This window comes from Oryctolagus cuniculus, chromosome 2 (genome assembly GCF_051225735.1).
Source record: "Oryctolagus cuniculus isolate XC-2025 breed Fujian yellow rabbit chromosome 2, ASM5122573v1, whole genome shotgun sequence".
NCBI lineage: Eukaryota > Metazoa > Chordata > Mammalia > Lagomorpha > Leporidae > Oryctolagus > Oryctolagus cuniculus.
In genome coordinates, this window is record NC_142868.1 from 174,605,277 (window position 1) to 174,612,412 (window position 7,136).

Genomic DNA, 7,136 nt, shown 5'->3' on the forward strand with positions numbered 1-7,136 from the left:
TAAATCAGTGGAAAGCTGTATGAACCAAAATATTTAATGGTCAGAAGAGAGAAAGGTGAGTTAATGGTAATATTGGCAGACTTGGGATAATGTATATACCACAGACAGGATAAGACATGGTTGAAGGATATTGTGATCTCAGAAAATGTTATCTGTCATGCTAAATCAATACTATTAATTTTAAATATTTTTATTTCACTGTTTTGTTTGCATATGAATGGAAATTTTATACTAGCAGAGAAGAAATTCTGTTCTTATAAAACAGCATGTCATGTTTTATGTTAAACTATTTAAATAGCATAAAAGGGGTTGTTCAACAGTAGGAAGCCACAAGGAGGATTTCTAGACTGTACATTTGGAGTGGGTTGACTCCCTGGATTGCATTTGTTCATAATCTCAGAACATGATCCCATTTGGAAATAGGTTCTCTGCACAGGTAGTAAGTTGAGGATCTCAAGGTGAAATAATCCTGGATTTAAGGTTGGATGCAAATCTAATAACTGGTGTTTGTTTAAGAAGAGGGGAGGACACACAAGAGAAGGCCACATGAAGATGAGAGACTGGAATGATAGAACTGCATTTCAGGGAACACCAAGGAATGCCGGGAGCCACCAGAAGTTAGGACAAGGCAAAGAAGGATTCTGCCCTATGGCCTTTGCAGCGAGCACCCACCGCCAGTGCTTTGGTTCCAGACTTCCAGCCTGCCACACTGTGACAATACATCTCTGTTGTTGTAGGGTACCCAGCTGGGGGCAATTTGTTACTCCAGCCCAAGCCTCATGGTGCTTCCTAACAAGCACACCAAGAACAGCTCACAGATTATCAAAAAAGAGATGCTTGATGTTCTAGAAGGCAGAGTGGGGTTGAAATCAGTTTTCTCACAGTAAGACAGAATCTTCTGTCTGCCCCAGCTGGCCACGTATATTTTATTTTATATATATACATATATATATACATATATGTATGTATATCTAACATACAAACGTGAAAAGTGTTTCAAAACTCCATAAAATATATGTCCATAAACATGACAGTATGCAGGTTCATGGTTTCTTAGAGTATCTCACTTATTTCAGAAGCACACCTGAGATACACATTTTTAAAAATTTTTTTAAAGATTTATTTATTTATTTGAAAGGCAGAGTTACAGAGAGGGAGAGAGAGAGGTCTTCCACCCGCTGATTCACTCCCCAGATGGCCACAATGGCAGTACCAGGGCAGATCAGAAGCCAGGAGCCAAGAGCTAGGAGCTTCTTCTGGGTCTCCCATGTGGGTGCAGGGGCCCAAGCACTTGGGCCATCTTCCACTACCTTCCCAGGCCATAGCAGAGAGCTGGATCAGAAGTGGATCAGCCAGGACGTGGCTTTATCTGCTATGCCACAGCCCTGGCCCCAAGATACACTTTTTCATTATTTGTACTCTTCTTAGTCTGTTCAGGCTGCTATTTGTGTCTTAACGGTTCTACAGGCTGGGAAGTTCAAGAACAGGGCACCTGCAGATTTGGTGTCCGTTGAGTGCCTATGTATGCCCATAGCTTAAGGCCCAAAACATGCACATTCAGATCTCAACAGGTGAGAGAACAACTCAGAGCCATTTGCTGGTTTCTAGCTCCTCCACACATAGTGGCAGTGAGAACTGCACAAAGAATAGCCACCTGCCCCTGATGGCAGTGGGGCTGTGGGAGATATTGGCCTTTGTGTCTGTAGTGGTGGTCAGACACACACGTAGAGACATCTACACACAGCCACACATAGCCACATATAACCACCCACATCTGCGTGTCCACATCTATTCACAAGTTGCCACATCCTAACCATACCCTCCCTGCTAACCTTGCTTCTATGCATTTACAGGTTCCGAAATCAGACACACTCCTTCATCACAGGCTTGGGTTCTATACCCTGTCACACTCTGAAGAGGCTCTCCTGGTACACAGGCGTGACTTCCCCTCCTGATGATGGAAGCAGTCTGGTCAGAATGTGATGTGGTAGAATCCTGAGACTGGGAAAGACCAGGGAAGGCAGGATGGCTTATGGAAACCTGAGGGTGGCAACACTGGGTACAGGACACTGGGCTTCCTCAACCAGGACCCAGTTTTTTTTTGTTTGTTTTTTGTTTTGTTTTTGTTTTTGTTTTTTTGACAGGCAGAGTGGACAGTGAGAGAGAGAGACAGAGAGAAAGGTCTTCCTTTGCCGTTGGTTCACCCTCCAATGGCCGCCGCGGCCGGTGCGCTGCAGCCGGTGCACCGCGCTGATCCGATGGCAGGAGCCAGGTGCTTCTCCTGGTCTCCCATGGGGTGCAGGGCCCAAGCACTTGGGGCATCCTCCACTGCACTCCCAGGCCACAGCAGAGAGCTGGCCTAGAAGAGGGGCAACCGGGACAGAATCCAGCGCCCCGACCGGGACTAGAACCTGGTGTGCTGACGCCGCAAGGCAGAGGATTAGCCTAGTGAGCTGCGGCACCGGCCTCAGGACCCAGTTTTTAAAACATGGTGGGCCAAGCCATGGCAGCAAGGGGGTAACTTGCATTGGCCTTTAAGCTGTCACGCCATCCATTAGCCTTCAGCCTCATAGTCATCCCAAATAAACACATAAGGAAAAATAGAATTCCTGTTATACAAAAGCAGCTTCAGGACAAACTCCCTAGCTCCCCTTCTCAACCTAGTTGTCCCTCCCAAGCTGTGTACAGAATCTCTGGTGCCATTATTGGTGCCTCATTCCACCATGGTTCACACCTGTAGGTGAGCACTTTTTGCTGTGATCCCCATGGGTGGGGCCTGGCCAATCTCATTTTCCCAGTAGTGGACGTGCTGTTCAGGCTAGACCCCACAGATGATGTCACGTGCCCCAGCACAATACACAGACAGCTGTGTGCCCATCTAGAGGTGCCATCACAAGTGGTAATTAGAGCCAGCTGCAGGGACTTGCAGTCTGCCCGCGGAATTTTGAAGGCTTACCTTGGGAATTAACTCTTCAGGCAGCAACCCTCAGAGGCCTTCCTACCTTCAGGCAGGAAGCACCAATGATGCAATCTCGGATCCTGAGGCAGCACTGGGACCCAACCTCAGATGGAATGTCCCTGCTTTCTGTTCCTTGTCATACTCCTGTGCAGGCACTAGACCATCCACACAGCATGGCCAGGAGTCCTGCTCACTTAGCATGTAATTCTAGATATGAGAAAAGCAAGAGTGCAGTTTCCCACGAACTCTAAGCCACAGGTGCCTATGGTAGTTTTTAAAATGCCTGTGAATTCTTTGACACTCTTCCCACCAAATAACAGAATTTATGACCCCCGCATGTGGTCACGTGGTTCTGCGCTGCCTTGAAGAACAGTGTGACAAAAGTGATGATGTATAACTTCCAAGTGAAATTAGACACCCACCTGGGCCAGCAATGTGGGGTGGAGGGTTGAGCCTCTGCTTGCGATGCTGGCATCCCTTTGGGGGCTGGTTCGAGTCCCGGCTGCTCCACTTTCTATCCGGCTCTCAGCTAGTGCTCCTGGGAAAGCAGTGGAGGATGGCCCAAGTCCTCGGGCCTCTGCACCCACATAGGAGACCCAGAAGAAGCTCCTGGCTCCTGGCTTTGGTCTGGTCCAGCCCTGGCCGTTGCAGCCATTTGGGGAGTGAACCAGCAAATGGAAGATCTTTCTGTGTGTCTCTTTTCCTGTCTCTCTAACTCTGCCTTTCAAATAAATAAGCAAATGTGTCTTAAAAAAGGAAAAAGGAAACCCACCTTCTGTGAACTTTACTGGGGATTACTGGTCTGGGAAACCTCAGCTGGCACATAGATACTCTGAGAAGGAACACACAGAGAGATTAAATAGGCAGATGGCAGAGACCTAAGGATTTCCAGGTGTTCCTGTCCTCAACGGCATGCATCTTCTTCGCGGTCAGAAGTTTCCAAAATGACCGCAGCCTCAGCCACCACCTGACTGCAGCTTCATGAAAGACCCAGTCCAGCTGAGCGAAGCTGCTTCCTAATTCCCAAACCTAATTCTCAAAATCAGAAGAGACAGAAAATGCCTGCTTGTTATTATCTTAAGCCTCTAAGTTATGGTATGACTTATTACACAACATTTAATGACCAGACCAGAGCCCAAGAGTAACTGACACTGCCCAAGAAGGCCCAGAAGACTATTTGAATATCCTCTCTGACTACAGGAGTAGAGGTGAGTAGAAGACTCTGCAGGGAGCCAGCATTTTGGTGTAGCAGGGGGAAGCCAAGGCATGTGACGCCGGCATCCCATAAGGGTACTTGTTCATGTCCCAGTTGCTCCACTTCTGATCCACTCCCTGCTAACGGATTGGGAAAAGCAGCAGAAAATGGCCCAAGTGCTTGGGGCCTGCCACTCACGTGGGACATTCAGATGAAGCTCCTGGCTTCTGCCTGGCCCAGTTCCCAGCTGTTGCAGCCATCTGGGGAGTGAATCAGTGGATGGAAGAACTCTGTCCCTCTTTCTCTGTAACTCTGACTTTCCAATGAATCATAATGATAAAAAGATCCTGCTATGGCTGTGGCATTTCTGCTTGTCAGGCAGACAGTCTGCCCTGCTGAAGTTGGCAAGGCAGGTCCTGTCTGAAGGGCTCTGTGATGTACTCACACGGTAATGTCACAGGCAATGCAAGAGGATAATGACAATTTGCTCACAATTGCCAGGGCAAAGGCAGACACTCTGGGAACTAAAGTGAGAAATAGGCCGGCGCCGCGGCTCACTAGGCTAATCCTCCGCCTAGCGGCGCCGGCACACCGGGTTCTAGTCCCGGTTGGGGCACCGGATTCTGTCCCGGTTGCCCCTCTTCCAGGCCAGCCCTCTGCTGTGGCCAGGGAGTGCAGTGGAGGATGGCCCAGGTGCTTGGGCCCTGCACCCCATGGGAGACCAGGAAAAGCACCTTGCTCCTGGCTCCTGCCATCGGATCAGCGCGGTGCGCCGGCCGCGGCGGCCATTGGAGGGTGAATCAACGGCAAAAGGAAGACCTTTCTCTCTGTCTCTCTCTCTCTCTCACTGTCCACTCTGCCTGTCAAAAAAAAAAAAATTAAAAAATTAAAAAAAAAAAATTAAAAAAAATAAAGTGAGAAATAATTAAAATGGCATTCCCTCTCGATGGTTGCGGTGGGCGCTGGTTTGTTGGAGAGTAGGAATTGCTCAAGTGATTCGAGTCAGAATCGGGTTAAATGGGCCAGATACAAGTTAGGCTGTGTAGTTTTGTTCTTTAAGTTCTGATTTTAAAGAATGTGTTTATATAGCAGCTCAACGCACAATAGCTAAGACAAGGAATCAGCCTAGATGTCCATGAACTGATGACTGGATAAATAAAATGTATTTATATATATACATATACACACACACACACAATGGAATATTCTTCAATCATTAAAGAGAATGAAATCTTGACATTTGCGAGAAAATGAGTGCAACTGGAGATCGTTATACTAAGTGAAATAAGCCAGAGCTGAAAAGAAAAATATCATGTTTTTTCTTTTTTCCAGGCAGAGTGGACAGTGAGAGAGACAGAGAGAAAGGTCTTCCTTTTCCATTGGTTCACCTCCCCAATGGCTGCTGCGGCCGGCGCACCGCGCTGATCTGAAGCTAGGAGCCAGGTGCTTCTCCTGGTCTCCCATGCTGGTGCAGGGCCCAAGCACTTGGGCCATCCTCCACTGCACTCCCTGGCCACAGCAGAGAGCTGGCCTGGAAGAGGGGCAACCGGGACAGAATCCGGCTCCCCGACTGGGGCTAGAACCCTGTGTGCCAGCGCCGCAAGGCGGAGGAGTAGCCTATTGAGGCACGGTGCCGGCCCTCTTCTGGCTTTTAAAAATACATATGGAGCTGGTGTCGTGGCACAGGGGGTTAAAGCCCCAGCCTGCAGTGCTGACATCCCATATGGGTGCTGGTTCGAGTCCTGGGTGCTTCACTTCTGATCCAGCTCTCTGGTATGGCCTGGAAAAGCAGTAGATGGCCCAAGTCCTTGGGCCCCTGCACCCATGTGAGAGACTCCAAAAAAGCTCCTGGCTCCTGGCTTTGAATTGGCGCAGCTCCCGCCATTGCGGCCATCTGGGGAGCAAACCAGCAGAATGGAGGACCCTCTCTCTCTCTCTCTGGCTCTACTTCTCTCTGTAACTCTGTCTTTCAAAATAAATAAAATCGATATTAAATATATATATAATATGTGTATATATATATGCAATGCATTATCATTATTTGCAGTCACCTTTCTGTGCAATAGAGCACCAGAACTTCTGACTGTTGTCCAGCTTTAACACAATACTCATCATTTCTATCCCTACTCCCCCCAGCCTCTGGGAACCACGCTTGTACACTTACGTCCTATGACACCAGCTTAACATTGGATCGTGCGGTTTTGTCTTTATGCACTTGGGTTATTTTACTTAATCATAATGACCTCTAGTTCCATCCATGTTGTTGCAAATGACAGGATTTCATCCTTTTTAGTGACTGAATGTGTGTGTACCGGTGCTGTGGTTGTATCTATTCATCAGAGGCTGAACACTGAAGTTGTTTCCATTTCTTGGCTATTTTGAATAGAGTTGCAGTAAACACCGGAATGCAGGAGTCTTCAACTGACTGTTTTCATTTCCTTTGGATATATGAGGATACTTCAAAAAGTTCGTGGATAATGGAATAAAAAGACAAGTTTATTTTTGTGCCAAAAATTCTGAAATCCATGAAAAGCTTTTTCATAACAGTCAATTTCCATGAATTTTTTATGAAAAAATTATGCATGGATTTTAATTTTTTACACCAAAGTAAACCTCTTTTAGCTTTACTGTGAACTTTAGTTTCCTATGAACTTTTTGAATCACCCTTGTATACCTAGTAGTGGAATTCTTGGATCATATAGAAGTTCTATGTTTAATTTTTTGAAGACAAGACACTCCATATTGTTTTCTAAAATTTACATCCTCCCCAGTGGTGTGCAAGGTTCCCTTTTCTTCGCATCCTCACCAGTACTTGTTATCTCCTGGCCTCTTGATAACAGCCGTGCTAACTGGAGTGAAGTGATCTCTCATTGCAGGCATTCCTCTGATTAGTGATGGTGAGTATTTCATATGCTTTTTCATCATTTGTGCATCTTCCTTTGTGAATTGTCTGTTTAGATCTTCTTCCAATTTTTAAACCAA